Here is a 16,344-nt window from a genome sequence, read left to right on the forward strand (position 1 = left end):
AATGACATCACAGCAGACCAGTGCCAGGCCTGGATTCGCCATGCCCGAAGGTTTTTTCCAAGATGTTTGGCTAATGAAAACATCCATTGTGATGTAGATGAGAACCTGTGGCCAAATCCACAACACCGAGTTGATGACAATGTAGAAGTACAGTAATCACTCCTGTTTTGTTTCTTACAGTACAAGCAAGTTGAGGAACACTGCATTTGATGTTTTACAGTACTGTCTTTTCTATTTCATAGCTAATTATTTTTGCTTTGATTCAAATAAACCTATGTTGTGATTGTACTGTAGTGTTTTGCATCAATATATTACAAACTTTGTTCAATGATTCCACTGTCTGTAGTATTCTCTCTACTACTGCAGTGCTTCTACAGAGATGTATTTACTGTACATGTAGTACCATAATGAAACCTGAATCACCTATTTTGTTCTACAATATTTAATGATTGTACGAACAATGACACAGTGAAACTATTGGTTGCTTGTGTGTGGGTGATCTATAGTTATGTTTCAATGGTGTTTCACAGTAAATTTGTTTTTTGAACCAATGATTGTGCAAGATTTCTTTAAAGATGTGAATGCACAATGCAATGTTTTGAACATTATCCTGTGTTACAAGTGATAACCGTTTTGTGTCTAGAGTTTTGAAAAATGATCAAGAAAATCAAGGTTCTGAAAATAGTAGCAAAGTGATTGTAAAAAAAACTGTATTAGATGACCAAGAAAAAGCAACAAATACAGATATTGACTCATATAGAGAAGTAATCTTATCAATGGAATCAACATATTAAGTGCTATATCAAATTAAAGGCTAATCTAATAGCTAAAGATGTGTGTTCCACTGGTTGGAGTTAAATTCTTAGGTTAACTTTAACAGTTATTGTTAGCACAACAGCATTGAGGGATTTTGGTAATCATAACAAGTAACACAAGATTTTACATGATGATCTTTGCAGGACTCTATGACTTCACATCACAGACAATTTAAAGAGGTCAGTTCTGTTTTATTAAAGTGTGTGGTTAAACTATGGACTATTTTCTTGAAAGATCAGTGTGAGTGGAAACTTCACACATACTGAGCACTGAGAAGATTCACACTTCAACCATTCACCAAATCATTTGCATGTCTTTAAATAGAATCTTGACTGGTACACAGGTAATTCTCCATTGGACAAACTTCTAGCAAAGACAGATCAGAATAGCTGTATAGTTTTCTGTCCGTACAACTTTCCTTGTGTGACGAGGTGCATTCAGAGAGATGACAATATTTTGCCAGGTCTTTCAAACTGGATAAATGTAGGCTATGAAAAGATGGAATGAATGTTTTCGTCTTTGAAAAGATCTGGCACAAAGACAACTGGAGGAAGGATCTGGCAAAAGATTTCCAAAAGATTGATGAGAAAGTGCCTTTTTATTGGTGTAACAAAACTGATGTGATGGGATGTAAAAATGTGTGGAAAGTAATAAGAAGGTCGAGCCTTTCTGTCTGCTCAATTATAAGTTATCACTTATTATTTTCATGAAAATGTGTCGTTGGTGATTTCCTAATAAGAAAAAAGCTGAGCTCAAACACACTTCTTTTCCCCCTGATTCAAGTCTCTGAAAGTTCTCTAAGAATGTCGATATACCACATATGATGTATCTTGTGAATCTATGGTCTGAGAAGGTCCAGATCCTTTAAATTAATTTTTTGTAAATTAATTACTTAAAAATCATACAATGTGATTTTCTGGATTTTTGTTTTAGATTCCGTCACTCACAGTTGAAGTGTACCTATGATAAAAATTACAGACTTCTACATGCTTTGTAAGTGGGAAAACCTGCAAAATCAGCAGTGTATCAAATACTTGTTCTCCCCACTGAATGTGTAAGTGAATGTGTTTTGTTTTTTTAAAACCTTTCTAATGATAATGTTAGATGATCTATAATGCGTGATGCCATGTTAGTTTGACCCGCAGTTCAGAGAATCGTATCTGCCAGATTTACAACACATCAATTCATCCACTTTTCTCAAAATGCATGAAAGTAAGTGGCCGGTGAACTGGGAGAAGAATAGAGTATACGTATATATACACTGCTCAAAAAAATTAAAGGAACACTTTGAAAACACATCAGATCTCAATGGGGAAAAATATCATGCTGGATATCTATACTAATATGGACTGGGTAATGTGTTATGAACGAAAGGATGCCACATCGTTTGATGGAAATGAAAATGATCAACCTACAGAGGATTGAATTCAAAGACACCCCGGAAATCTAAGTGAAAAAATGATGTAGCAGGCTTGTCAATTTTGCTGAAATTTCATTGCAGCAACTCAAAATGGTACTCAGTAGTTTGTATGGCCCCCACGTGCTTGTATGCATGCCTGACAACGTCGGGGCATACTCCTAATGAGACGACGGATGGTGTCCTGGGGTATTTCCTCCCAGATCTGGACCAGCGCATCACTGAGCTCCTGGACAGTCTGAGGTGCAACCAGGTGATGTCAGATGGACCGAAACACAATGTCCCAGAGGTGTTCTATTGGATGTAGGTCAGGTGAGCGTGGTGGCCCTTCAATGGTATCATTCCTTCATCCTCCAGGAACTGCCTGCATGCTCTCGCCACATGAGGCCGGGCATTGTTGTGCACCAGGAGGAACCCAGGACCCACTGCACCAGCATAGGGTCTGACAATGGATCCAAGGATTTCATCCCGATACCTAATGGCAGTCAGGGTGCCAATGTCTAGCCTGCAGAGGTCTGTGCGTCCCTCCATGGATATGCCTCCCCAGACCATCACTGACCCACCACCAAACCGGTCATGCTGAACGATGTTACAGGCAGCATAACATTCTCCACGGCTTCTCCAGACCCTTTCCTGTCTGTCACGTGCTCAGGGTGAACCTGCTCTCATTTGTGAAAACCACAGGGCACCAGTGGCGGACCTGCCAATTCTGGTGTTCAATGGGAAATGCCATTCGAGCTCCCTGGTGCTGGGCAGTGAGTACGGGGCCCACTAGAGGACGTCGGGCCCTCAGACCACCCTCATGAAGTCTGTTTCTGATTGTTTGGTCAGAGACATTCACACCAGTGGCCTGCTGGAGGTCATTTTGTAGGGCTCTGGCAGTGCTCATCATGTTCCTCCTCGCACAAAGGAGCAGATAGCGGTCCTGCTGATGGGTTAAGGACCTTCTACGGCCCTATCCAGCTCTCCTAGAGTAGCTGTCTATCTTCCTGGAATCTCCTCCATGCTCTTGAGACTGTGCTGGGAGACACAGCAAACCTTCTGGCAATGGCACGTATTGATGAGCCATCCTGAAGGAGCTGGACTGCCTGCGCAACCTCTGTAGGGTCCAGGTATCGCCTCATGCTACCAGTAGTGACACTGACCCTAGCCAAATGCAAAACTGGTGAAAAACAGTCCAAAAAGATGAGTAGGGAAAAAATGTCAGTGGCCTCCACCTGTAAAACCATTCCTGTTTTGGGGGTTGTCTCACTGTTGCCCATCTAGTGCACCTGCTGTTAATGTCATTAACACTAAAGCAGCTGAAACTGATTACCAACCCCCTCTGTTACTTAACTGACCAGATCAATATCCCAGGAGTTTAACTGACTTGATGCTATTCTCTGATTAAAAAGTGTTCCCTTTATTTTTTTGAGCAGTGTAGTTACACAATGTGTATCTGAAATGAATAAAACACCTTGTCAATTTATATTTGAATGGATTGTTATCGTCGCTTCCATAGACATATTTACAAATTGTAAATGTATTGTTTTGCAAGTACTTATGTGTATCACTATAAATAGTTGTGACATGACAGCGCTGAGTGCATCCGTCTCTGGCTCAGCGCCAGCCAAAGCGTGAAAGCATGTTTGCACTTAGCAGTTTATCATGCACTGAACGTTCTTATCACACTGGTGTGATCGTACACATCAAAGGGTTAAGTGACTCTTTTGGGTGGATTTTTTTTTTTATTTGAGAGGGGAGTTGGGAGGAGCAGTAGCACAAATAAATGCAATAGATTATTAAAGTTATCACTAAAATAAACAGTTCAGTTCGGTCTAACAGCAGTATTCAGGCAAAAAAATACTACACAAATTGAATAAAGGATCAAATGTAAAATAACACTGTATAATCTTCCCTGAATAAATTAAATACAGATTGATCCTTACAATTAAAGTTACAAAAGTGGTTCAGTCAAGAGCAGTAAGTGATTTTCGCTTTGTCTTCTATTGTTTGATTAACATTAATGACATGCATTAGGTATATTAGGCTGCTGTCACTTTAACCCATTTAATCCCACTGGTCACAATTGTGACCACAATTTTTCTTTGCATATTTTAGTATGAAATTAAAAAGTAACTCATATTATGAAGTACATATTCATATATAATGAAAATGTAAGATGTCTATAAGAGTTTATGGCAGGTCTAACATGATTAGCTTGTTTGGTTATGTGACCACACACATTTATTTCTTGGTACTGTCGTCTTAACGGAAGGATGACATAAAAGCTCAGAAAGGACAGGTAAGAATACTAAGTTCCTTTTTGAATAGCTTATACATTTTTTGCACATATCATCATGAAAGGGTTACCTATACATACACATTGAAATTAAATGAATACATGCTTTATTCTGTTGTGAAACTGCAGATAAATGAAGACGGTTACAATAGTGACCGGTGGTATAACACAGGGAGTCTATGTTCCCCATATGTAATTCTGTGTTATTTTTATGAACTCTCTTTCAGACTGACTTTAAGTCAAGTTTTGGATTTACTTAATAATAATAATAATAATTAATAATTTGTTACATTTATAAAGCGCTTGGGTACTTAAAGCGCTTCACATATGGAAGGGGGAATCTCCTCAACCACCACCAATGTGCAGCATCCACTTGGATGATGCGACGGCAGCCATATTGGACCAGAACGCCCACCACACACCAGCTTACTGGTGGAGAGGAGACAGTGATGAAGCCAGTCAGTATATGGGGATGATTAGAAGGCCATGATGGACAGAGGCCAAGGGGCAAATTTGGCCAAGATGCCGTGGTTAAACCCCTACTGTTTTTCGAAGGACATTCTGGGATTTTTAATGACCCCAGAGTGACTCTCTGAGCACCGTCCTTCTCATCCGAAGGACGGTGCTCTTTGGCAGTAGTGTCCCCGTCACTACACTGGGGTGTTAGGACCGACACAGACCACAGGGTGAGCGCCCCCTGCTGGCCTCACTAACACCTCCTCCAGCAGCAACCTGGTTTTCTCAGGAGGCCTCCCATCCAGGTACTAACCAGCCTCAGCCCTGCTTAGCTTCAGTGGGAGACCACTCTTGGGCTACAGGGTGATATGGCTGCTGGAGTTGGATATGCTCTGTCTTCCAGAGACTGGGTTAGGTCATGGGCCAGTGTAGTGATGGGTTTGGCTGAACAAGCTGGTGTTCCAGGTGGATGCATCTTCAAGCATGACATGCCTGGACTCTACACAGTGCTGTGGTCAACAGTTGGCTGTTCCACAGAGATGTCATGAATTGTGACTATGATCTCCTTGGATTTCAGCAAGTAGTTGCCCAAAGTCTCCTGAAAATATTTGGTACTGCACCAAAAGGACAAGGGAGGCCATCCTCAATGTCAGCTGCTGTGACTGATATACCCAGGTTTGATGGTGTTGCCCACTGGCTGATAAACACAGGTAGGCAGGACACAGTTGTGATTTTTAAAAAAATATATAATTCCACTGTTATTTCTTTAGGAAGGTGATAATGAGTTCCACACCAGCACACAGTTGTGACTGTTGATTGATAATTTTTGTGATGCCTTCCTGTTATTCATGAATTGTTACATGTTCCTTGGCATTGTTACATGTTTCCTACCATAGGCTCATTTTTAATCATTTGTTTATTTTAATTTGTTTATTTTAATTTATTATTTTATTTCTGTACGTTTTTTTTTCTTTTCATTTTGTAATTTTAAGTATTTTGCATCATTTATAATGATTGCATTCTAAGCAATTTCCTATAATTTATTATTTCATCATAATTTAATTAAAATATTTGTGCCATGTTGCTGCATAGGATTGCTATTTTGTCATTTTTTAAACTGGGCCAGACAATGTTTAACTATTTGTTAATCGAATAAATCACTTCAACAATTTAATTCTGTCTTCAAACTAATTTCTGGAGATTTTTAATTTATTATATACTCCATAGACTTAGACTCCCTGTGTTCTACCACCGGTCACAATTGTGACCAGAGATAAAACTCTTATTTTCATGGACTTTTCAAATATTTTTTTACATTATTGACATTGATTGTTTAATATACTTGCAAATACCACACAAACTCATACATTTCATCTCTGGGAAAAATTTGGGATTAAATGGGTTAAGACCAAAGCACGGATCCAATATACTGTTACACATGAGTTTTCTTTCTCAACTGTTTACGCTTTGAAGGCGTATGTGTGCACCATCTCTCAGAGAATACACAAGTGCTGGATGGTTTAAAAAATGTTTGAATCTTTAAATTGGCGAGATTTAAAAAGATCTGCATATTATAAACATTAGTGACGATGTGACACTGCCCTGATTGTGCAAGTGACAATTCTGTCAACTGTGCAGCTGCTTAGTGTAGACGCCATGTGGTGACGTGAAGCCATTAGTGTATTTTGAGAGTGAGAGTGCTGCTACACTGTTTGTTAGATAACGTCTCACAGAACATTTTCAAATTACTGATTATGTTGTTGGAATTGTACATCACCTTCAGATTTATCATTATTAGACACCACTGCAAACATGTCATATATGCCATACCTATCCACAGCAATTTGTAACTATTTTATGTTTTGCTTAAATTCGTGCGATCTCACTTGCGCGTAGGCCAATATGTATGATCTGTTTAAACCCAAATTATGGGTAAGTTTAGGGGCGGGGTTAGCGGTGGTCTTTTATAATGAGTTAATTTTAAAAAATCTATGTTTTTGTATGATTCAAATCGTATGAATTTATACAAAATCACAACCTCATAAAATAGTTACATTTTCCAGTTAGATCGGGTTGGCCATACCTCTTACAGCATACAAGTGCCTTTTTTTACATCATTAGCTTCAGATCGGTGTCTGAGATCTGCAAATTAAGAGACTGCGATCGAGTCATTAGAAGCGGTTATCGGCCAATAGCGATCTGTAGCCAATCAATCGAAGCACCCCTAGTTTTAGCTGTAGTGCGGTTAGCTCTGTTTAACGCCAGGGTTGCCAGGTTTGCGTAATAAAACCAGCCCAATTGCAATTCAAAACTCGCCCAATCATGACCAAAACAAGCCCAATTGCATTCCGGGGGTTCCCCGGTAAAAAAAAGAAATCAAGTTTCCGGGGTAAAAATCGCATTGCCTTGAGAGGGTCGCTTCAACCCACGGACAAAAAAAACAACAGTGTTGGTAACACAGCTGTGTTTAAAGTTTAACACATTTACACTCTGCAGAATTCTCAAAATCAGTGCAGAAAATGTGACCAATTATCAGCTATCATTAAACAAGTGTGAACCACACAATCCCACCCATGCACTAATAGTTAAACACTAATAGAATTTGTGAATTATAAACTTACAGTTGGGTCCCAATATATGCCTTATTTCCTCATAAGCACTATCAGAAAAGAAACAACTGCACTGCAGCTCTTAAAATATAATAATCTTCTTCCTCATAATTCATCAGTCACCAGGGACGGACTGACAATCTGTGCGTTCTGGAAAAGTCCAGAACGACCGTCCAACCGAGGGCCGTCCAATCCAATTGTTTTAGATTTAGCTTGTTTTAAGCAACAACAAAAAAACAAAATCACTTAATTTTTTTTTTTTTTTTTTCAGAAAACAAGACATAATTTCTTATGCCATTTCACTTGTCTAGTAAATGTATCTTGAATTAAGAATATTTAGATATTTGAACTGGAAACAAGTAAGATACTATGTAAGAATTTTTTATTTATTTTTTTCAGTGATAATGTTTGCTTATTCACACACTGAAGACAGCAGCTTACCTGTGTCTTTCACAGTGAGAACATTAGTCTCTTCACAACTGGGTCCTGGCTCTGTTTCTGACACTAAATGAAAATTTTTACATTTATTTCTCACCATAAATATCCCCTTTTTACAAAGCTTTCAAATCGGCTATGTATTACATTTTATGCAGTAATGTTTTTGTTTAGAAGTTATGGCAGTTTATTTATTTAAGTTTGCATTTATATTTATACTAAATGTTTGGGCTACTGTTTTTGATAACACATACAATAGGTTTATAGAAAATCAACAAAAAAATCAATAAATACTTTAATAATTTTTCAGGAATTGTTGATTTATTTATTTTTAATTATAGTAAGTCTGAACCAGAATATCAAGATATTTAATTATTTCTCATATGATGGTGAAAAGTAAAAAAAGCACCACCATGATAAATGTGTATAATAAATATTTTTGAGTATAACAAACAAAAATCCCTTCTAGATTATTGTATCCCTTGAGGTAGCCCTCGCACACAAAACGGTTGGACCCTGGTATATAGTAACTATATGTTTTATAATTACAAGTTTGTGTGATTTGGGGTTTCTGTAGCCAGTGACATTTCATTATTGGTATTTTATGGCATTGTACATTTTTTGTTTTTATTTGGAGGTTGAGGCTTCATCAATAAACACAACCCCAATTATCATCATTGTTTTGAGATGTTACTTGCTGTGAATACCTTGTCTGATAGGCTACAGTATTGTAGCATAGTATCAGGACATCCTGGCTGTAGTGTCTGTTGCACACGGCTAGAGGCGAATGGCCGGATGATGGGCCTATTTGGGAGAAAGTCCAGGGCTGTTTTTTAGCCCCAGTCCGTCCCTGTCAGTCAAAATGGCAAGTTTCACGTCAATAAATTAACTTTCTTTTCTTTTAAACACTCTGGTTCTTTAGATGGTCTCCTGCATGAATTTAACTCAAGTCTTATGCTGAAATGAGTGATGTTTTCACTTTAGGCACCTGTGATACCACTGAGGGGTCTCATCTTCCTCTGCCTGCTTCATCTGTGTGTTCAAGGCGTTCAGGGCGATGTGAACACTGCTGTCCTGGAAAAAATGACACAGTATTTGTATGACAAGTAGGTCCATTTGTACATGCAGTTTACAGTCAAATGAATCAATATGCAGTTTTGAATTAGTAAAGTGCATGTAAATTTGAATTAAGTTTGAATATCAAAATGCACAAGGAACAAGGCAAATTCAATGTTTATTGAGAATTATAACCTTGTGTTATTTTATATCTTCCAGTGTCCAGCCGAAGACCAAGCAGAAAACTGATGCTCATTGCGCAATAGCGATCAATTTACCAGTGGATCAGTGTACAGATGAAGGATCTGATATCCAGACTGTGTTCAGTAAGCAAGATGCAAAACATGTAAAAGATAAGCTCAATAAAGGAGAGAAATGTTTACTCACTGAAAAAGAGAAATGCACATCATCAGGCAATGTCATTGCTACAATATAAATAAAATGGCCAGATATAAATAAAAAACCAGAGGAGAATTCTGAGCGTGTTCTGCTCTATCCTCTAGTCTAGGTAATTCACCCATGGACAGACTTCTAGCAAAGGCAGGTCAGAATACCTGTGTAGTTTTCTATTCGTACAACTCACCTTGCGTGAAAACATGCATTCAGAGCAAAGGCAACATTTTAAAGGGCCTTTCAAACTAGATAAATAAAAATAAAGATGGAAATAATGCATTTGTCTTCCAAGAGATCTGGCATAAGGACATCACAAAGAATCTGCGAGAAGAATTTCTAAAGATTGATGAGAAAGTGCCTCTTTATCAGTGTAAGAGAACCAGTGATGTGATGGAATGTCAGAAATGAGAAAAAAAAAGGAAAGTAATTTTCCTTTTCTTGAAAATGCTTCTATCAATGATCAAACTGTGGCATAATAAATCTTTAAAGTATCATTCTTGAACACCTGTTCTGTTACTCTTGCAGTGTGAATACAAATGTGCCTTTTTGTATTTTACACAGAGACAATATTCATGCATTCAGTAGAACATGGTGTCATGTAAATGGCCCCAAAGATATTTTTTTTCCCATTCAGTTAAATTTCTGAAGCAGACGTTGAGTGTGCCTGAATACTTGCAGTGTAGGCTATGTCTCATCCTGTGATGTATTCATATCATTCACACATACTAAACTGAGTGTCAAACAGACTGCAAGGCCCTGCATGAACACATTGCAAACACTGAACACAAATGTTGCTTGCACAAGGCAAACACATCCTGATCAGCCTGTCTAAATGGTGCATCAAGAATGTTACTGTTCATACATGAACTCTCTTTCTGCATCTGTTCGTAAAACAGTAGATAGTGTCGTCGATGTTAAAATGTTGTTTCTTTGTAAAAAAAAAAAATGTTAGATGGGAGCAACAATGTAAAATCACCTGATAATTTGTAGTATAAAAATGTCAAAAGCCAATTAGCTGTCATAACAGTGCAATATCACCTCTAACAATATAATTATTCACTTTGCTTTTAGTTGTTTAATTGTCTCAAGAAGGTTGTGGTTTGAGTCATGCAGTCGCATGATGTGTGGTTGTTGGTTCTGGAATAGCATCAAATTTTCATGACCCCATGCAGACAAAGTTCATCTGAACATCTCTAAAAAAAACCTGCACTTTTTTTTTTTTTTACAGTTCATGCCTTATGGTAGCTTGAATTCATTTAGCTCAATACATTTTAAGATTATTTTCACAATTCTACAGCTTTTTTTAGTGCTCCAGATTAAGATTGATGTCCAAATCCGCAGTATGTTGAATGCAGCTGTTTTTCCCTGATGACCAAAAGTCGTTTATAATAATAATAGACACTGTACATTCATTAACATCTAAACAATACCCAACTCATAACAGCCAGAATGCTATTTCAGATTTCTTTGTGTGCTTATTGTGTATATGTTTTTGTGTGTGTGTGTGTGTGTGTGGGGGGGGGGGTGTTGTAGGTTCTCACTGATGAGGAGCTTCATTATCATTATGCAAATTTTTGGTACACTATGTACATTTTTTCATCTAGCGGTTAAAAACAAAACAAGCTTTGAGATTTAGCTGCTCCATATCAACCATTGTGACCTATTCCACTCCCACATCACACGTCAAAGTAGCCGAAGCAACTTTTCTATATTAATGGTTATGAGACACACACGGACGAGTGATGTATGTGTCACGGTGTGACAAAAGCCAGATAAAGAGAGAGAGAGTAAAATCCTCGTGAAGGCAGAATTATTTGGAGACCTCTTGTGGATGGTCGTCTCATCACACCGCGAAATCTGTTGCCATGGCAGCGAGGCCAATTGCCTGATTGACAGCAGGTGAGGAGAATTACAGAGAGTGTTGTGAGAGGAACGCGCATTAAGATGGGGCTTTAAAAAGAGAGAGGAAACAGACGGTCGGTGTGGTTCTTTCTCCCCCGTGAGAGGTTGGGTTCAGTGTTGCCAGATGGGCGGGTTTATTACTGTTAAGTGTTGTGTGTTTATTTATTTGAACAAAAAAATGCGTTGAAAAAAAAATCTCAAGGACTCGATCCGAAATTACGACTGTGGTCCGAGACCGAGTCAAGACCGAGTCTTTGAAGGAACGAGCCCGAGAAAGCAGAAATTGGTCTCGAGTCCGAGACCGGACTCGAGTACTACATCACTAATGGTACCATATAGTTGCAGCTGCATACAGAGTGAGGAAACTATTGTAAACATTACCCATTCACCTTATTTAAGTTACATGTAGCTAAATGGATGATAGTCATTATTCATATCTAGTGAACAGATTTATATCGATTTGAATAAATGATCGAGCCAAGGCACAAAATGAACAATAGACTGCAAATGGAAACATAAATGTAATAAAAAACAGCACAAGGTATTAAAACCAGAAAAAGTTACAGAAATGAATATACACATTGTTTAGTGGCGTCATACCCTTCTATTTTGAAGCGCTCCATCAGAATGAGACACCACCACTTTCGAATGGAAGACATGTCCATCTGAAAGATGTGTGACAGTGACGAGGAGAATCTTTAGTTCATAATGTATCCATTTTCTTCATGATGAAGAGTGTGCACTCAGACAACATATAAAGTGAGAAATTTCCTTTTGCATTTTTTTTTAAATCAACTAACCTCCTCGAAGTCAAACCCCACACCTGTCACAATGCAAAGGGTATACTGAAATATAAAAGACAGAAAACATTTTATTTACAATGTTGACAGAAACTTGTACAGACTTGCCAAATAAACTGACCTTACCATAAGCATGAAAACCCCACAGTCATTTCCACAGATCTGGTGTGGCAATCCCTAAAAAGCAACAAAAAAAGGTAACATACATGTCAAATAGATGAAAGCATTACCATCTCGGTTACATTATGACATCTATGATATGCAGATTATGGGAATTAATAATATTTGTAGCTAAATATGCATTTATTAATCACCACAATATCATGTCCAGTTTTTTCAGTCCAGCTCCCAGGATCAATTTTTTGTGCAAGATTTCTACAAAAAAAAAGAAAAAAAAGGATAAGAACGTAGCCGAAATATATCAGTACAGGCTATAAGAACATAGCCAAATATGTATGTACAGGCTATTAGAACGTAGCCGAAATATATTAATACAGGCTATAAGAACGTAGCCGAAATATATCAGTACAGGCTATAAGAACATAGCCAAATATGTATGTACAGGCTATTAGAACGTAGCCGAAATATATTAATACAGGCTATTAGAACGTAGCCGAAATATATCAGTACAGGCTATAAGAACGTAGCCGAAATATATCAGTACAGGCTATAAGAACGTAGCCGAAATATAAATTGCTATATGAACATGTCAAACAGTATGCCTCATTTGTGAACCTAAAAATGGCTCTGTATTCAGCATCACCAAATCCAGACTCATGCAATGTGTAATGGGAGTCTAAAAATAACATCTCTCTCATGAGTGGCTTCATGACCTATAATGTGGTATTTGGTAAAAGATAAAGATACACAACATTGTACAAGTCGTTAGAAAAAAAATTATTATGGAATTCACAATTTCAATTTACATGATTTAACAATAACCGCCACATGTACAATCTAATATCTTAGAACAGTACTAATCCCTTACACAGAGAACAAAGTGATCTGGCCCAATTGAGTCTGTCCATGCCGGAAACACCAACAAGTCTTTCATGTCAACATCGTCCTAACATTAATCAAATGTCTTGTAATTATGCAGATCTAAATTTTTGGAACAACATACACATTGTACTTTTTGCATACTTACTGGAAAGTTGACAACCACATTATTTGGTGTACGCTTCCATGTAGGAACTACGTACATGTTCTCTATATATATGTCTTTTCCCTAAAGTACAAAAAAAAAAAGTAAATATATTTCTAAGTAAAAAGTTTATAACTACTTTGAGAGTAGACAATAAAATGAAAGAATATAGTAACTGATAAATTATGTTGAATTTAGGCTTTGGTCTAGTGTATATATAATACATATATAGAAGTTACATACGTGTTGCTGAGCTGCTTCATGGATCAATTTAAAGCAGGCATTCCCAATCTACAAACAAACAACCAAATAAAATATAAAAGACTATCATTAATTGTATCCAAATATCAGTAATCATTAAAAAACTAATACAAACAGGGCTTTCCCCCCTCCTATTTTGAACAAACTTCCCACTACTCACCTGGGAATCCATGTATCTTTGTAACCCTAGGCTCCAAAACTCTTCACGGGTAACACATATGGGCCCTTCTTTTATAATAATTTCCGCTCCAGGCCGTCTCGTGTCCAGAACATAGCTGAGCTGAAAATGACTATTATTAGTACAAGAGCAAAATACATGGCATTCTTTGTTAAAAGCTTCTAAAGTTATTAAGGCCAGAGGATTTTTTTTCTTTCTTAACATCAATTATAGAGTGGGTAACATGAACAATCTGGGGTGTAACCTGTAGAGATCATAGATCAAATATCGGTTACACCCATAACTGTGCAGAACCGAAGATATTGATCCAAACGGATCACGGATCAATGATGATCCGTTGCACCACTACACATATCACATTTTAATAATTAGCTTACCAATTTGTCCTGGATAGGATTAAATTCTTTTTCCCAGGGTTTACTCAGTCCTGAGAAGCCGAGGGAAGCTGGACTGGGCGCAGCGAGGGACGCTGGACTGGGCGCAGCGAGGGACCCTGGACTGGGCGCAGCGAGGGACCCTGGACTGGGCGCAGCGAGGGACCCTGGACTGGGCGCAGCGAGGGACCCTGGACTGGGCGCAGCGAGGGACCCTGGACTGGGCGCAGCGAGGGACCCTGGACTGGGCGCAGCGAGGGACGCTGGACTGGGCGCAGCGAGGGGCTGGACTGGGCGCAGCGAGGGACGCTGGACTGGGCGCAGCGAGGGACGCTGGACTGGGCGCAGCGAGGGACGCTGGACTGGGCGCAGCGAGGGACGCTGGACTGGGCGCAGAAAAAAGAAAAGCAGAATGAGTCCCTCATTACTCACCAGTTGCCGCAGTATCAAAAGAGGAGATTGAGAATTCACAGCCATGGTTGCACCTAAAACACAAACAAACATCCTCAACTCTTATAAAAAAAATACATAAATAAATATATAATATTCACAATAAAAAATTATTGATCTTCCGACCACAACAACTGCACCTTCGTACCTGGAATTTGACTGCATGCTGCAGTATCAACAGAGGAGGATTGAGAATTCACAGCCATGGCTGCACCTAAAACACACATAAACAAACATCCTCACCTTAATAAAAACAGACGCGTATATAAATATATAATATTCACAATAATATCATTACCACTTAGACTTAATAATGAGGGTGGAATACATACCCAACACTGTCTGACCATTGGAATTTAACGCTATGTCCACTCCCATGCCCAGTCTAGTCTTCATGTTCTCTATGGTTCTGGAGTTTTTGTAGATGTTGTGGTGATGCAAGATGTTCCGCATCAGAAAGATGTGTGAGGAGGGAGTCATCATATTAAGAAAATGGTTATTTTTTCTCATTCCAGAGAAGAGCTGTTCGGCACACTGGCTATTGAGCCAACCACACAACTCCGGGACCAGTTCCACCTTACGCAAGGTATCCCTGGCGTCCTTAGAATTAGCCTCATGGAAACGATCATATAGGGCATAATGATCAGATGATCCTGTTATAGGGTGGCCATTTACATCTGGCACTGACTTTTCTGTGAGTAGCCACGGTAAATTCACTTTAATCTGCCCAGAATTTGCAAGCTGAATGTTTTCCTCTGTAGGCTCTAGCAGCCTGCCCCCATGAGGATGGAAGGTTTCGGGTTTTCTAATGTTAGTGTGTGTTGCCAACCCTCTGGCAAAATCATACAATGAAATATTTGGAAAATGTTTCATTGAAAACAAAAGGTCTGTGAAGTCCCGTGGGCTCTCAGCTCTGATGTTAAATTTTACCCCATAGACCACAGCACAAGGACAGGTGACCACAGCCCATCCACCTGTTGAAGGAAAACACAAATCACAGGCCCGTTTGAAAGAACCGTAAACAAAGAACTGCTTGTAAAGTGTGAAAAGTTTTTTTCTGTTATACAACATAACATACCAGATGCTCCCCAGATCTGTGAAAACACCTTGTCGTAACTGGCTCTGTTTTTCATTTCTTGCTGCAGTCGTCCAACCAAGTCCATTCGCGAGCCCTTGGGGTCGATGCCACACTCCCTACATAAGGAACGCACTGCCTCTATCTATAGTGAACATTAGCATATTTGAATAATTAACACATAGTATGATTCAGTAATACACATATATTAACTGACATAGCTCACAGTAAATGATTTAATGACTCAAATACCTTGAGTTTTAGAAGCTCATCTGTTAGCCGGTCCTCTGTGAGGGTAAACTCGGATTCCTCCTTTACACTATAAGGAGAATGCACCTTCTGATATTCTGTATTGAGAAGATGATTCCCGCTTCTTGTGTGAGGACCAATCCATGGAGCCCAGTTATGGTAGCTCGGACGAACCACAAAGGGGTTTGCCTTATTGTCTTTGAATAATAAATTGTTAATAGAATATTCCATCATAATTCCATAGTAAAGAAAGCAAACACTAATATGTGATACCAGCTGTATCAGGGAATCATACTCACTTGGAACCAAGCCACGGCTGATCATTTCCAGAGAAACATGTTCCCAGAAATCTTCAGCATTCACCTTTCCATCAAAATCCTCTGGTGGTTCCTCAATGCTGCTCACTAAAAAGCAAGACTTTACTAAAAACAAGTCTTACCTAAGTTGG

The sequence above is a fragment of the Rutilus rutilus genome (genome assembly GCF_951802725.1).
Source record: "Rutilus rutilus genome assembly, chromosome: 9".
In the NCBI taxonomy this organism is placed as follows: domain Eukaryota; kingdom Metazoa; phylum Chordata; class Actinopteri; order Cypriniformes; family Leuciscidae; genus Rutilus; species Rutilus rutilus.